Source organism: Apis dorsata, unplaced genomic scaffold (genome assembly GCF_000469605.1).
Source record: "Apis dorsata unplaced genomic scaffold, Apis dorsata 1.3 scaffold_894, whole genome shotgun sequence".
NCBI lineage: Eukaryota > Metazoa > Arthropoda > Insecta > Hymenoptera > Apidae > Apis > Apis dorsata.
Window position 1 is genome coordinate 229,966 of NW_006264009.1, and position 17,366 is coordinate 247,331.

The 17,366-nt window shown below is 44.6% G+C and overlaps 1 protein-coding gene and 1 long non-coding RNA gene across 2 annotated transcripts in view; both read right to left on the bottom strand.

The window, feature by feature from the left end:
* Positions 1-17,366, bottom strand: part of LOC102674667 (semaphorin-1A) — a gene marked incomplete at its 3' end in the record, with an annotated part of 138,131 nt that overhangs the window by 119,077 nt on the left and 1,688 nt on the right. The window lies entirely within an intron of this gene.
* LOC116186548 lies at positions 8,084-12,827 on the bottom strand. The gene is made up of 3 exons (XR_004151558.1): positions 12,630-12,827; positions 9,253-9,258; positions 8,084-8,098 (listed from the first exon to the last, which is right to left on the bottom strand). It is a non-coding gene; the product is annotated as an uncharacterized LOC116186548 (long non-coding RNA).

Consider the following 17,366-nt stretch of genomic DNA (forward strand, 5'->3'; position numbering starts at 1 on the left):
GAAAATTTCGGCGAGGCGAAAAGGGAACGCGCATTGGTTTCTGCGCGTTGGGAAACCGACAAATTGGCTTGCCTATCGGCGATGGATGGACGGATGGGGTTGTAACCGGACAATCGAGCAGCCAAGGGCAGAAGGCCAAACCCCGAAAACGCCTCTTCCTTTCTTTTGACGTTGGCGAAAATTTTGGCGACCGATCGACGGATAAATGTTCCATTCAAGGCTTTGCCACCGTGATGGGAAACGCGCTCGAAACGAGCGCTCCATGTTGTATTTGAAAAGCGCACACAACGGGCCGAACACGAGGGGCCGAATTTTCGCTGCATCGCGCGGATGCAAGCCGAGCGAAATCCAATCGACACCGACAACGCCGAAAGTCAAATATTTAAACGTAGTTTCGCGTGGGTCGAGTTCCCAACCTTCCCAAAAAATGCCATTAATCCAGTGTTTAACTTCGATTAATTCGCGGAACGGTCTATTTCACTTTTTCGATCCGCCACTCCGACTCGCTGCCCCCCCCCCCCCTCGCCACCGCCGATCCAAGATCCAAGCACCCCCGATTCGCCAAAAATAGGTTCGTAAGGGAGAAAAAAAAAAAAAGAAAAAAAGAAAGAAAGAAAACGTTCGCTCGCGATGAATCGCATAATAATAAAAACAACGTGTGTCGAGGGGAAAAATATGGAATTCCCGGACAAACAATAATCCTCTTCGTTGTTCGAATCGATACTGACTGGTGTGTACAATCTGTAAAAATTCCAAAAAAAAAAAAAAAAGAAGAAGAAAAAGAAAAGAAAAAAAGAGAAAAAAGGAAATGAAATCACTATTTATTTATTAGAACGAAGAAAAATTCAAATTTCCTCGATCACCGAGATCGCGATAGTATAATTTAAAGATGGAGAGACCAAGCAAAGGACCGAAGAGGCCCCCACTCCGTACCCGGTACCTCGGCCCTTGCCAAATATTTACACCGACCCTAACACGCCTGACGTCGTGAACTAATACCTTACTCTGTAATTAGCACACTGCGTGCTTCGGAGACTGATAATTATGCACCGAGGCTGGCCAACTATGTAGTTTCGTGTACACCGGCGCAACCCTCGAGTGTGTAACCGCCATTAACGGTACATCGGAGTCGGTGGGTACAACGGTCCCAACCGGTCCACTCTTTGAGGAAAGGGAGGAAAGGGAGGAGTAGAAAAAAAAAAAAAGGAGAGAAAAAGAGGAAGAGGAAGAAGAAAAAAAAAAAAGAAATCGGTCACCCATCCGAGTCCTCTCCGTTCAATTTGTTCGACTTGGCTCGAGTAAAAGGACGGAGAGGAGAGGTATCGGTCGGTGCAACGGCCAACACCCAAAGAGAAAATGAAAAATATCCACTCCTCCAAGACGATACTTCTCTCGATGCAATTTCGAACGATAACAAAGCTTCCTCCCCTCCCTGAACGATCTTTCATTCAACTAACAGCTTTTTTATTTATATGCACCGTTAAAGCTCGCTGACGTGATTGGCCGTGTGTGCACGATGCGAGCGATAAATCTCTTCGAAAATATTGCCGAACGTCAATCTCGCTTGCCAAAACTCGGTCGAGAAATAAAATACAAAAAAAAGAAGAGCGGGAGGGCGAGTAAATCGTCTCTGTTGGAAAAGGTAATTGTAGACAGGAGGGAAGGGAAAAAAAAAAGAAAAAAGAAAAAAAGGGAAACGGTAAATACGTAGACAAACAAGTGAACAAAAAAAAAAAAAAAAAAAAAAAAAAAAAAGGGAAAGGGTAAAAACGTAGACAAACAAGGGAAAAAAAAAAAAAAAAAAAAAAAGGGAAACGGTAAATACGTAGACAAACAAGTGAACAAAAAAAAAAAAAAAATAAAATAAAATAAAACAAGAAGAAAAAAAGGACGATGAAAATATCCAAACAACTTGTTCTAATTGCGAAAAAAACAAATAAATGCGAAACAACGAGGGGAGGAAAAAAAGTTGTATGTAGTTTTCTCGTGCGATTATTTAAATCGTTAAACGCTCGTCCAAAATGTTTTCCGGCAGAGGAGAGAGGATGGAGAGAAACTAGGAGTTCGATTTTCATTCGAAAACTCGTCCTCGAGGCATTTTCCTCGGGACAATACCAAGTTTCTTCGATCTAGAAAACGGGGGGAACGAGAAAGAGGAAATTCGGGAACGATTTGGCACCGAGTCTGGCCTGGTTTCGTTCGACTTTCGATTATCCTCGTCGCCGATGGCGAAGCGTACCACGAAAGAAAGACAAAGGGAGAGGTCGAACTTGCACTTTTCTTTCCTTTCCTTCTTCCGTCCTTTTTCCCTCCCTCCCTCCCTTTCTTTATTTTTTTCTCTCTCTCTTTCTTTTTTTTTTTTTCTTTCACCTCCCCTTTTCCTTTTTCCACGTGTCCAAACGGATCACGAACCAATAAGTCAGTATAACGGTTTCCAATTCGAAATGGTTACAAAGTGAAACTTATGTTCCAACTCTGTCAGAGGATCGAACTATTTGAAAAGGGAAGGGAAAAAAAAAGAAGGAGAAAAAAAAAAAAAAAAAAAAAAAAAAAAAACAACGCGTGTAAACGAGAAAAAACGAGGAGAATTTGGTCCGGCCTTCGTTTCATCGGAGACATCTGTCGGCAAAGAAAATGGACGACACTCGCGTCTCGGGCGCAATTTCTGAAATTGCCAATAAAACTGACGCTACATCGACATAACGTGTGTGTAGAAACAAACGCGAACCGGTGCTGGATGCTCGTAACGACGGATCGTCGATGGAATAACTGATTGGCTCGCGACGTCGTATTTTGTCCGAGTGGTGTCGACAGAATTCCCTCGTTTAACACGCTCCGTGTGATGAAATATCGCGTCAAATTTAATCCTTCCGATCTAAAATTTAAGAAACTTTATCCTAATCGAATTTAAAATGCGAGAAAGAGAGAGAGAGAGAGAGAGAGAGAGAGAGAGAGAGAGAGAGAAAGAAGTATCGATATTTTCGAAATCTCGAATCGAAAACTACTATTCGCGCGAAGAACGAAGAGGATTCTTTTATTCGTTATTCCTTTAACGAAGTTCGCGCAGAGATGACATCGCGCACACCGCATTCGAGCATTCGGATGCGTATTTGGACAATGATAATACTGTATTCCGTTTAACTCGATTACGTTCATCGTTCGACGAACAATAAACCGGCCGAATTTATTGTCAAGAGTTTGCGATCGAATTGTGAATAGGATAGGAGCTTGAACGAAATTACAACGGTTCGATGGAAATTATAGTTGGGTATCAAAGGTTTCCTTTTATTTCGCAAATTTAATAAAGCGACGCGGATCATAATGTATTTTTCAATAATAAACAAAACGAATCCAAATACGTACGTGGCAAAAAAAATAATAATAATAATAATTTGAAATGCGCGGATAAATATCTATAAATATCATCTAAAAGAAAAAAGAAAAAGAAAGAAAACTATGAGGAAATGAATAAATAAAAAATACAACGAAATGAAATGTATTCGCGTGGAAACATGGGGATTAGCCAATGGAAAGCCATTTCTTTATAGCGCTTCCAGGGATAATAATTATGAAATTGTATCCGCGTTGTACGTACTGTCATCAGCTTCTTGCTAACTCACGATACATAATAAATCAAAAGCATAAACCCACCAGAAATAACATACGAATCCTTTGCACTCGCAAATTAATTCATAAAATTCTATCTTCTCTCGTTCGAATTTTCTCGATAATTATTTGGAGGAAGGGGGAGATGATCCCGAAGAAAGAAAGTAAACGCGCGAGGTTTATGTTCGTTTCATCGATTCAACTAATTAAATCGTATTTCGGTGTTCGTTGCTTTCGAACAAAGGAATCGAAAGGGGAGGAAAAAATGATTGAAATTACAAAATTAATGATAATAGAATCTAGATCTCGGTGTACGAGAGTTATAAAAAAAAGGCAGGCTGTTTCGATTCGTCCAAGATATTCGACGGTGAATATAGCGAAATTCCATTTTTCCACGAGAGAAAATCGTGAAAACTCTCGATGCGTGACGCCGGTGATCCAACGGTAATTAAACGGCTAACGACACTCGTCAAATTCATCTCCTGCTACTTGCCACCCATCAATTTTTTTTTTTTTTTTATTAAAACGGCCGTATTTATAAAGTGCTCTCTTGCCTTTCCTTCCTATCGCCGATCGATCAACCCTTTCGACGTCCACTCGCCGTCACTTAAAAGGGCAATCGTAAGGAGAATCGCGGTGGAAAGAGTCGAAAAGTGAGGAATATAAGCGAAGAAGGAACGAAAGAGACGCACGCACGGTCGGGAAAAAGGAAAAAAAGGAGAAAACGAAGGCAGAAAATGGAGGGATAAAGGTAAGGGGGTCGTAAGAGGCGCACGTGCCCAGACAGCGCAGCGCGGATGCCACGTTCTTAAAGCGTTAAGTACACGCGCCACTATTTTCTCCTTGGTTCTGGGATTAAAGTCGAAAACAGGGGGGGGGGGGAAGTGCGGAGAAAAGAAAAAGAAAAAGAGAGAGAGAAAAAAGAATGGAATCGGTTAGCGGAGGTGATGGAGGAGGAGAGAAGAGACCTTGAAAAAAAAAAAAGAAAGAGAGAGATCGGATAGAATTTAGCAGGAACAACGCGTAGCCCAGCCATGGCCATGCCATGCCAACGTGAACTCGCTCGTGAAGCTCTTGTGCTCGCTCGCTATATTTTTATTACGGCGTCCAACCGAATAGACTTTAGACCCGGTAGCCCGGAGTTGCTAATTTCCCAAATAACCGAGAACATAACTGGAAGAGCTGATTCAAAACTCTGGACCAACTTTTTAAATGCGCACTAGACGGGAAACGAAAAAATCCTGGTTACCTTTTAACCAGGAACGCGCGTTTCCCTCATAAAAAATACACAGGGGTTCGCGCACAACGTTTTGATTTTCCACGGATTAAATTTATCGTGAACGTTGCCCTCCAAATCCCACAGAGGGTGATTAACCTCATCTCATCGCTTCAAGTATTCGTTTCATACCAAACAGGCCATGGTGCTTCTTTTTTTTATTCTTCCTTTTTTCTTTCTCTCTCTCTCTCTCTCTCAAAACGCAACGACACGTCGAATTTCTTTCTCGTACAGCATTTTCGTACAGCGAATTAAGCGGATGCAATGAACGGTCGATGCTGGGAGAGAGAGAGAGAAAAAGAGTAGAGCAGTACACGCCGATATTAATAAAGCACCAGTGAGTAATGGATTTTTGAAATCTTCATTTCATATTCTCTTCGAGTCGAAATTGGTTCTTTGAAGAGAACCTAATACAAAGTTTTAAACCGAAAAATATGTACGATGTCGATTTTTCGAACGACTGATGCGCAAACTGCGTTTGCATACAACGTATATATACGCGTAAATGTAAATCGATGACAATTTTACACGATAAACACGAATAAAACTTGAAAAGCTACGCTCCCATTTCCAATTAAGAAGTTCCATCGTTCCCAAGAAGGGGAAGGTTTATTACACTCGATCGTCGATAGTTGCGTTCTCGAGTAAAGAGAGTAACACGCGTGGAGAACGATAGCGGCGGCAGCTCCTTCACTTATCCCACAGTCGTACAATTTGCATGATGAGACGGTAAAGCCGGATTGGGCCGGCTCGCCCTGAGAACGGACCCTTCTCCTCCGCTCCCCTCTCCTCCCCCCTGTTTCCGTCCCCCTTCCCAACCACGCTCCAGTTCGCCGTCCGTTTTGTCTCTTTCGTACTCTCTTTCATCATTTCGCAGCATCCCTATCTTCCCCTTTCCCTCCTCTCGCTCTGTAACTTGCAGCCGAACATCCGTTATCTCTCTCCGGAGCACATAGCTTTTCCATAATCTCTCTCAACTATTCTGCCTCCCCGAAGAGATAGAGACAAATATATGTGCTCGCGGTACGGACGAGAAAGTCGTAAAAGAGGGATGGCGGAGGGGTGGCGCGGAGCCACGAGCCACGGAACAACGACAAAATTTTATCGACGCNCGATGCATCGTTCCATCTAGCGTTCCATCCACCACTGCAAGCGATTCCGGTATTGGAAATCGAGAATGAGGGAGAGGAGGAGGTTGTGTTAGGTCGACACCTGGATTAAGTCGACGCGATCGATCTTTCTTCCGCGATAATTACACGCCATTTCTCTAATTATACGATCGCGTACGAAATCAAAGAACGAGGCGGCATCGATATCGGGACTTCAAAATGCTATTCGATTCGAATAACAATTAAACGCGATACGAGTCGAGTAATCTTTTTCTCGTTTTCTCCAATTCCATCTCTCTCTCTCTCTCTCTTTCTCTTTCTCTCTCTCCGGAGCAATAGTCGGCTTTGTCCTATCGCGAAATGCCAGACGAACCACGACCTTCGAAAGTGCGGCGGTGGCCGACGGGTCTCGTAAAAAAAAAAAAAAAAAAAATCGGAAAAGGGGAGAGAGAATAGCATAGAGGGGGTACGAATGGATCGTTGGTTAACGCGATTTCGCGTGTAAAGGTCAGCCCATAAAAGAGTAGAGAGGAAAGGACGTGGAATAATGCATTGGGCATCGAGGATCGGTCAAAGGGAATAAGCACAGGTGGAAAGAAAGAATTGCAGAGCGGTCAGGTAATCGGCCGAATTCCAAAGAAATTCACCGTGGTTCCTAGACGGGCACGGGCCATCGACATGGAGCTCGCGTGCTGGATTAAATTAAGTGGATTACTAAAACGAAAAGGGAGATAGGCGAAAGTAAGGGACGACAAATTCCCTGACGCGCTATCAATGGATATACATGCCCCGTCCAACACGAGGGGGAAAGATATTGGAAATGGCAATCGAGCAACGCGGTATGGAACTGCCACCACCATGCCGACCACCTTTGTTCCTCGCCGTATTACCACGGTAACCCTGAGACTTCGAGTCATGCCGGAATAGACGGATGACACCTCGAAATGCCACTGGTCTGGACGAGTTCTCTCCCGATACCGCGTGCTTTCGTGTTCTCCTTGGCACGCAGGTAGAGGATAATCGTCCCTTAGGGCAACGGAAACAGATGCGCGCCACCCTGTTTCAATAATGGAAACTATCGGGGTTATTTCGCCTCCATCATTTTAACGTTTGGCGCGAGTAAGGGGCAGGTGAAACGACAGATAGATGTTTCACATGTATTTCGTGGATACGAGTAACGACGAATAAAATTGGGAAAGAAATAAAAATGTATCGGTTTCAAATCGTTTCGTGCGAATATTTTTATATACGTTGAAGATGGTAACGTAAAATATCGTCGAGATTCGTGAATTTCGAAAGACACATTAACTTCGCGAATTTAATTCTCGTGATGGTTTAGGACCAAGTTTACCTACTCGAGGTATCTGTTGAAGTAGTTTTCTCGAAGGATTGAGCACGGCTGATAAATTCTCAACAAGCCAAAGTCGGACAACAGTCTTAGTCGTGTTATTCTCAACTCCACTTAAGCTAAGATGGTCAAAGACAATCGCATAAGTTTCTAGCTACCAAAGCGCAAAGGAAAATCGCACGAAAGTTTTTTTTCTTTTCTTCTTTTCTTTTTTTCATCCTAGAAACCATTCTTCTTCGCGTCTATTAAATTCGATCATTGACTGGATTCACGTCGCAAAAAATATTTCAGGAATCGAGGATGCGATTACAACGTACAATTCTCGATGCAACGAACGAGAAGAAGAAAAGATGAACAAAAGACGAAACGAAATAAAGAGAGAGAAAGAGAAGAAAAAACAATGACCCCCAAAATGTCGAAGCCGTCGTCTTGGTCGGTGGCATCATCATCGTTGCGCGTGCATAACTTCGTACTCTCTTGGCTGTGCCAGCAGCCGGCAAGGTATTGATCGGCTGAACCCACGAGGACCACATGGCGACTCCAACTTCGTGCGACTTCGTGCGAGATCGGCACTCCTCGTACCTAACATGGCGCCCGTAGGCGGTCACGTGGTCACCACCCCCTCACCCACACGACTACCACTAAAACAGCGAGCGCACTCGACCACCACAAGGGATATATGCAGTCACCAATTCATCTCTCTCTCTCTCTCTCTCCCCCTTTCTCCGACTGTCGCTCTCATTTTCTCCCTCTTTCCTCCTCTTTCTCTTCCACGCTCTCTCGGTCTCACAGATCTCTGTTATCTTCAAGGGTGGCTTAAATATTTACACGGCCAGGTTCAATGATATTACACCGAAAATTTTGACCGTGTCGCGATAATGAGAAAACTGTCCATTCATTTGTTGCTAGTACCGAGCAACATTGAAAAAACTCACTTTTTCCCTGCTCGAGTATTCAACATTTCTGGATCACGAATCGAATTTCCCCATTTTTCATCCCCGATTTTACGACAACTCCAAGGCAAAAATACCGGTAGTCGTGTCATTCGAAGCATATGGCTCGTTTCTCTTCTCACAAAATGATCCGACAACCAAATAGATCCTCGGCCAATCCGACTTCGTTTTCGGCTCATTTTTCCTCGAAACCGCTGTTCGTTTCGTTTTTCTTTTTCTTTCTTTTTTCTTCCTTTCTTCCCTTCTCCCCTCCTCGCCGGCATCTCTTCTCTACAATTTTCCGGGGAGCGCGTATATAGAAGGTCGGTAGACCGTATACCGGCTGTTTAACGTGTTCACTAACTCTTCCAAGAAGGAAACGAGTCGACTTTTAGCCGACTCCTTCAAAGTTTGGCTTAATTAATGAAACGAAAGGAGGTCTGAATTTTTAACCCTGCCAACTTGCCTCGTAAAATGGCGGCAAGACACCTTAGACGAGCACACCGTCCAACAACGGAATCGTTGGGACGATACTCTTTCTTCGATTAATCCATGGTATTCCGATCGAAAGGAAACGTAAACCTCGTAAGCGCTACATCAAATTTCCACATTTGAACGTGATCCAGTTTCCTTTGAAACGCGATCAACTAAACTCGATATCTGTCTGCATCTTTCGCATCCCCTATCCCCCACTCTCTCCTCTCTCTTCTTTTTTCTTTTCTTTTTTCGCATACCTGCTCTTTCCTCTCAGCAGGAAACCGGGGCATTACAATCCTGTGGGGATGCACACGACCGGTCGATCGTACGTACGTGTGTATCGGACATCTTAAGCCACGATATTAGGAGGATGCGGCTGGTAGAGAAAGAGGAGCTGAACGAGGAAGGGAGAGAGAGAGAGAGAACAGAGGGGAGAAATGCAGACACGGAAGAGAGAGAAGGAAGGAGGAAGGGAGAGAAATGTTTCGGAGAGCCAACGGGTACTCCCGACTCCAAGTATCCTCCGGACACCCTCCATTTGTCCCTACCATTCCCTCCCTTAGCTATCTCACGACTGACGCATCGTCCTGCGACAAAACAGAAGGGAGACGGAGAAAGAGATAGGGAGGAAGAACGAACGATCGATCTTTCTCGGAATGCCAGTCGTACCGGCGACCGATTGAAAAGCTTGTGATTCGTGACTCGAAGAGGGGGGCGAGAAATCGTAGCTCGAAAGGAAGTGAACGGTCAACGACAAAGCTCGGGATACGAAATCGGGAGGGGGGCGCCCCCGATTTTTAAACGGGGCGACGGCTTGACCCGCTCGTTACCAAATATCCCCTAATTCTTTTCGAGCACGTAGAGCGCCCTCGTTTCGGTAAATCGCCGTACAAAAGCCAACCTCTCCACTCTATAAATTCGTATTACGTAGAGAATCGTGGAAAACCTATATATACCAAGAGGTGCAATTTCACGCGAGCTACGTGACACGGGGCGCGTGGGTGGAAGAAGCATCGTGTCAACGGGGGAAAAACACGGCGAAAAGAAGTTGCGGAAGTTGCGCGAGGACGAGGACGTGTCCAAGCCCGAGTCCAAAGTACATTTTAGAAATTATTATTATCGGAGAGAAGAGAGATCGAAAACGAAGGCGACGAGTTTGTTGGAAAATCGTCGTGGGTATAAGAGTTTATCGATCATTTATCGAAGATAACGGAGATGCAAATTAATAATGCCTCGAATATATGTGTATATCAAATTAATAATTTCAACGAAAGGATCGTGTACACACTACCTTGTGACCAGACTACGTGGCGTGGTGACGCATCCTGCGGGATACTCGAGAGACCGATCGATCTCGTCGGATACGAGTCACCGACTGCGGCAATGACCGCCGTTGGGGCAAGGCTTTATTTTTGATTTTTTTTTTTTTCATTATTATTTTCCCCGTTAACGAAATGATCAAACATTTTTTAACACCCAATAATACGCGTCAAAAATTATTAAAAAGAATGAAATAGGCGTGACATAAAATGTCAAGATATCGAATTTGTTTACCGTTGAAAGAAAATAATTGCGGTAATTACTTTTACAACGAACAAACGGGGGGGAAAAAAACTCTAGATTTAGTACCAAACACCGTACACCAGTAATCCAAAAACGATTCTCGATCCTGTCGAAATTAATTAACCCAGTACGCGGTTGCGGTCCCCTGTGGAAATTTCCATGAAATTGGCGAAGGAGTAGTGAAAGCATGGATCGAGCTCAAGCTTTCCGGCTTAATGGAAGAGTTCCATTAATACTTGGTGAAGAATCGTAACGGAAAAATGATTCTCCTATAAATATCGGGAATGTGACCGTAACCGTGTGAAACATGGGTCAACGATGGGCATCGCGATGAAAGTATTCCACTAAAACCGGAAAACTTCTCCTCCCTCCCCCCCTCTTCTCCTTCCAAAAACTCGTCGGAGCTTGTAAGTTTCGGAGCGTTCAGCGGGTGCCGTGAAAGCGCTTCCATTCCCTAATTAACGCACGAAAGCACACGACGAGGGGTAGGTCGGTGGAAGCTAAGTTTAAAGTCGTCCTGGGGATCTTGTGTAATCTGCGAACATTTCCAGGTGAAACGACTACGCTTTCGCGACTTTCGCGAGGAAAAAGTCGGAGAGGAAATAGGAGAGTCCGGGACAGTCCTCTCTTTAACGCTCTTTCTCCACCACCGACGACGCGACCACCAACTCTGAATTCGGATGAAAAAAGAAAAGGAAGAAAAGGAGGAAGGAAATTATATTCCCTTCGTTCGTCTAGAATCTAGAATCGCGAAACGGTAGATCGAAAATTACGATGATAATCGTAATTTTCGCGTATAAACTTTTCCGAGGAAGCGATGGAAAGCTTTTAAAGATCTCAACGATACTCGCTAAAAGAGAGAGAGAGAGAGAGAAAGAAAGAGAGAGTAAAAAGAGGGCCGAGTGAAAAGGAGAAACGGGGAGGAGAAAAGGCGGCGGACAGCGATGGAGGAGGAGGAGGAGGAGGGAGGAGTTGAACCGAGTAGACAGAAGCTCCAAGTTTAGAAACGCAATAGAAAGAGAAACGGGGCGAGGGTGGAAGGAGGACGAGGAGCCACTCGTATTGATCCAGCAGATACGCTCGATTAAACCGCAAATTGCAACGGATTGGCGTAAGTTACAACGTACTAAGACTACTAATACCGTGCGCGGTGGTTTCACGATGCTTCCGGAAGCTGCTGATACCGACGGCATCCGAAAATCAACTGACGTGACTCGAGCTGCGTATGCAACACCGTGTTCCGTGCAAACACGCGTTCTACGTCCATCGCGTTCCATCCACGGCGAAACACAGAGACGGGAGGTTGACGCCAACTTTCAAACTATCGGTTAAACTGGATGGCAACGACGCCAACCGGATTATCCATCACGGTAATTTCATCGGCGGCGATTCAAAGAATCGCGTAATCCCCGGGAAAACCCGGCCAACTAAGAATTCAATTCGAAATTCGATTAAGGACGAGTTTGGGTAAATCCACGAAACCGAAGGAGCGTATCGACCAGCGCTGGTGATATTCGCGACGTGCACCGTGGACGCGCGAAAAGAACGAAGGGACGAACGCGAATCGTACGTCGTTCACCAATTACGTCACGGAAAAATCTCGAGCGAAAATCAACAATGGAGAAAAACCGATGTAATTGAGTTTATGAAACTTGTTCTCGCGAGCGACGAGATGTCACGTACGTTTATATCTCCTCCTCTCCTTTTTCATCTTGATACTATTCTATTTCTCTCTCTCTTTCTCCCTCTCTCTTCTTTCTTCCCCTGCTTATCCCAGGTTATCTCTCACTTTAACCAGATCAGGTCTCACCTTCGTATCGCGGTGGTATCGCGGCGCTAATTCGTCGTCGTCGGTGAATTAATTACACGTCGCTTTAGATACCAAGCTCTGTCTATTTGGTAAAGTGGTATTTACCTTTGCGCTCGATTCAAAACGAACCCGACGATTAGTCAAAGGCATAACTAAATATTCGAGGAGAGTTACCGGTGAAATAAATCCTACTAATTCGTGGGTTAAACGGTCGGAGCTAATGCCCCGTAAATTATCCCTTCTAATGAGAAGAAATTTTTAATGGCCTGTAAAATTGAACACGCCTCGGTCGAGTACCGACCGGAATCCAACCGGAGCTGATTCGATTTGCGAAAATTGATTCTTCTTTCTCGGGCCATCTTTAAGCTTTATAGAAAATCTACGGAGAGATGTGGAGGGTAGGGGGAGAGGGATACACGATGATGCAATTCTTTTCCATTGAATTTCTCTCACCGCGGATATTTTCCGCAGAAACAACAATGCTCTCCCGATGCTCTCCCCCCGCCACGCAACAATCAACTCCATAAACAGCCGATGGAGAAGGGTTGTTTACAGCGTAAACTACACTTTCATGGCAAACCGTATTACGCATAAGAAGAGAATACGCCACGTAAAATCCGCGCTTACAGCAATATTTCGTATATAAAAGGATAGGAAACAAACGTTTTCAAGTAAATACGTGGCAAAGTGTACGCAGATATCATTCCCAAAGATATTCCTTCAAATTTTTCGCACCGCGCGCGTGCGAAAAATCCTCGCGACATCTGTTACGATCGATCGTTGCCCGTATCACTTTTTACTTTATGCTCCAAGAATAAAAATTTGTCGCCCTTTCTTATTTCCTCTTCTTTTTCTTCTTCTTTTAAAAAACGTTGCTCGACAGTTAGATTTGACACGACACGCGCACACGCACATTACGGCCAATTCGAATCTCGCATTAAACCAGACCGTAGACTGCTAATGGCCCTTTTCGTTTCACCCCGTCCGGGTAAGCTTCTCCCCTAGACTACTACGGGTTGTGTGCCACGCTGCTTTCGGACCCAAATTGATTGGACTGTGAATCGTCCGGTTTGAATTATTCATACTTTGTCCGCCGATAAACCAATTTCTGTAGCGACTGAATCGAGGAGGAAAAGATCGGCCACGCGACGCACGAACGACCAACATCGAGGAACAAAGAGCAGGATGGGGGAGCGAGGGCGGAAGTGCAATCGTCCTCGAATCGAAAAAGAATAGAAGAAGCGTATTCGAATTCCGGGAGGATCGCACGGGAGTCAATTAACGTCGAATGACATTTTGGGATGATGTTTAATTTTATCGATCGATCTAACCACATCTCGGAGAAGGAAAATTGACGACATCGCGATTACTTTGCGTTTTTATCGAGCCACGATGATTCAAAGCAACGTAAGGAAACAAAAAGAAAAAGAAAGAGAGTCTCGTTATCGACCAAACCGTTGGATGATATTTTAATTTTTGGGTTTAAAGACACGCGAATAATTAGACACGAGTCGTCAATTACCGATCATCCAATTATCACTGCGACAGTGATAAAACCGATTCCGGTCGCGATGATAAAACGAGAAAAGAAAAGAAGAAAGAAAACGTATTCGATCGAAGAATAAAGAAAACGAAGAAAACGATATTAACGCATCGAAAATTCGCTTTTTAAATACGAGTCGATATACGTCTGTCTGAATAAGTTTGGCGAGGGAGGAGTGCGGTATTAAAGAATCGAGAGCAAGTTTCGAGCCGATAATAAAATCGGCGAGTTAATCGTCCATCCATCGGTGGATGGAGGCGCATTAGACGGGATGGGAGGCGGGTGGAAACGATGCGAGAGAAACTCGATCCAAGTTTCGCGAAGGCAATCGTATTTACGATGATTCCTCATCCCCGGCCGGGGCCGGGGTCGAGTCAACACCCGCGATAAGAGGACACTTTTACTTGCACTCCAACGAAGAAACCGCTCCCGGCAGCCGCGCCGCTTTTGACCTTTTGCTTTGCCCGGATCGAGGCATGGCAAGGGGGATCTTCTCGACAAAAGATTTATGAACCCCTCGGCAATGCCAGTATGCTACTTATTCTATCGTCGAGTATACACTCGAGGTTCACAAAAAATGCGGGGGTGGTATGTACACGCCAACGATCCTCAAAGAGAAATCTTAAAAAAGGAACGACCCTCCTACTATCGAATCAATCATTTCCAGACTCGCGAGCTCCTACACCTCTCTCGCCAATTGTTCGCCGTTATTAATAATGGCGTATTCGCGGGTATTCTTTCGTTCGCTCGATCACAAATAATCCAGACTAATCCAGGGAGCGGGGAGAGGAGGCATATTTGCGAATTTCCCAATTAACCAATTTCCACTCGGCCGTGGACGGCCGAGACATTGCCTCGCTGACAGCTCACTCTCATCCAGCCAAGGTGGAATTACGTAGGTGGACGCGTTCTCTAGTCAATTGACACGATTCCCAGTAATTTTAGCCAGTGGTTAGAACCGAGGTCAGGTTATACGTGCCGGGTCGCGTACGCGATATACACGAAACTAATCATAATGTATCCTCATCGGTCGAGGGGGGAGGCAGTGCTATGATTGGTCCGTTGCGGTATTCCTCGCTGCCAGATAAAGTTACCGTAATATGGATTAACTGCCCGTTATACCTCGTATTCCGATTCGATGCGCGCATTCGGCCGGCATGTAGTAATGAACTCGGTAACCGGCGTTATACCGCACCCCACCGCGCCACGGATTCGCGGTGTCTTTTAATAACGTATCCGCGTGGAAACGATCGCGATATTAGGTATTCCCGAGGCGTATCGTATCGCGCCAATTTTCCCATCGTCCTCGTGAATCCAATCAAATTTCGCCCCCAAATTTATCCCATCGTCTTCGCACGAAAGAGAATAGTTGCAAGCACCGCGAAAGAGAACGAGAATACGATTTTCTCCACGACGCGACGAGATCCCGATTTTGAAACGTCGCGTCTCCGACGGCGCCGAATACCCCACCATCCCCCTCCAGACTTGATTTACGACGTTTGTTTTTCAACCGCGACGCGGATGATCGTCAACGGCACTCTCGTGCCGGTTCGTTTTATCCCGCGACCATTGAAATATATCGTCCATGGTTTTTGCATCGGACCAGGCCAACGATCCGAAAGATAAAAAAACGCATGCGCGTACCGCGGAGGAGAGGAGGGAGAAATTTTTGTTTTTTCGCTTTTTCGTGGCATCGAAACGCGGTTGAAGCGAATTACTCGTACGATGCAACGATGGTAAATAGGATATAATCGGTATATAATTGGCCAATCCGTGTTGCCGTGCCCCTTGAAACCGAGAAAAAATAAGCATTGGCCCCGGATTGCGTGTCCATGGAATCGCAATAAACAGCGGGCGGAAAACGGCTGCATCAGCAGCGGGAACCGTGTCCCTTCGGATGCCCCCCATAACGGCAATATGCATTTCCCGGTGATTACAATTTCGGTTCTGCGGCGTGGTTTTCCCTGTTGTAGAATTAGCAGAAATTCTGACTCAGTGAGCAAAACAGCGCTGTTCCCGCAATGCCAGTGGCGTATTAATAACACGTGCTTCGTGTAATTTCAATTCCTGCCGCACGTTTCGTCGCGGTGCGCTTCGATTCTCCCCGTTATTGGAAAATAATACACGAACGAAATTCATAACGGCCTAATGAGCTTACGTTACGGCCTACCGATGCCGTATCTCTCTATCATTCGTATTATCGATTCGTCTAAAAAGATGCGTTCCCCTTTCGAAACGCGATCCCATCCCCCCACTATATTGTGGATAAAAAATTCGTAGAATAATTCTGTTTCTTTTTCCCGACAACGTTACAACTATTTTTCCAATTCTGTATAATAATAAAAATGTTCTTTGTTCGTTCGATTATATAACTCGCGTGTAATCACAATTTTCGCGAATAAAATGTTCTTAATTGTTCTTAATTGTCGTCACAAGTGTCCATTAAAATTGTCACTGTCACTACGAATCATACCACAGAATGATAATTCAATAACGGAGAACACATGTTATTTATACGCCAAAAGAGAAATAATTGCAGCGATTTTTGTCAATATCGGAAAACAAAAAAAAACAACACATTCGACGAATTTTTTATCCACTAATGTACGTTGAAATGCATCAACATCGAGTCGAAAATATATTTCCTATATGTCCAGTCGAGTTACAACATATTAAAATGTTACTTTCGTCAGTGGTGTCTCTTGCCCTTTATTCTTTACGCGCGTCAAATTCTTTAAAATCCCTTCTGTTTCCTCCGAGAATTTTTCTCCGTTCATTTTTCACTTTTTAACGTTTTAACTCGCCAGACGAGTGTAAAAAGACTTAAACGGAACGTCCGTCCCGTTAACGTTCGATAAACACACGAGCTTCGAAGGCAACTCGCTACAAGTGCAGTCGAGTCAATGCCAAGAGTTCATCGATGCAAAATCGACGGGGAAAAGAAAGGAAAAGAGAGAGGAAAAAAAAAAAAAAAGAAAAAAAAATCTATCTACGCGTCTAATGCATTCTCACGGTTGAAAGATACGGAAGGTAGAAAAACTACTGCACTGGATGGAAGATAGAAGAACGCGGTGAAGCGCGTTCGCCTATCGGTCGACTATCTTCGAGGGCAACGTCACGAAGCTTTTCATACAAGGCGACGCGATGTCTGCACACGCTATGTGTGTCACGGGTGTGCAGACTGGAGTGCGTAAAGACACGCGATGAAACGATGCACTCGATTCAATGCAATTTATATTTCGCTCTTTCTCTCGCCAAAATATCCTCCGAAAGAATGATGGATGCTGAATGTCGGTCGCGAGTATATACCACTGTGAAACACGCGGAGTGCCGTTAAGGTCGAGTACCTCGAATGTAGGACATTTGGTGCTCTTTGTACTCTTTCGTCTTCTTCTTCTTCTTCTTCTTCTTCTCTCGATACGAGCCTTCGCCCTTGACAACGAGCATCGCCATCGCGCAAAAATACTATCCATCATCATTCTTTCCTTCCGAATCGAAAATATCGATCGATGAACACGCGCTCGTCACGCCTTTGTGATTCGACTACGCCTTAATTCGTCACGTTCGAGTTTTCTTTCTTTTTTTTCTTCCGCTTCTTTTTCGCGAAATTAATCGGTAAGATAACGAGGAAAGTAAATCGCGGAAGAAAGAATCGATACGTTCGCGGATCGTAACTGTCGCGTTTTTTTTTTTTTTTTTTTT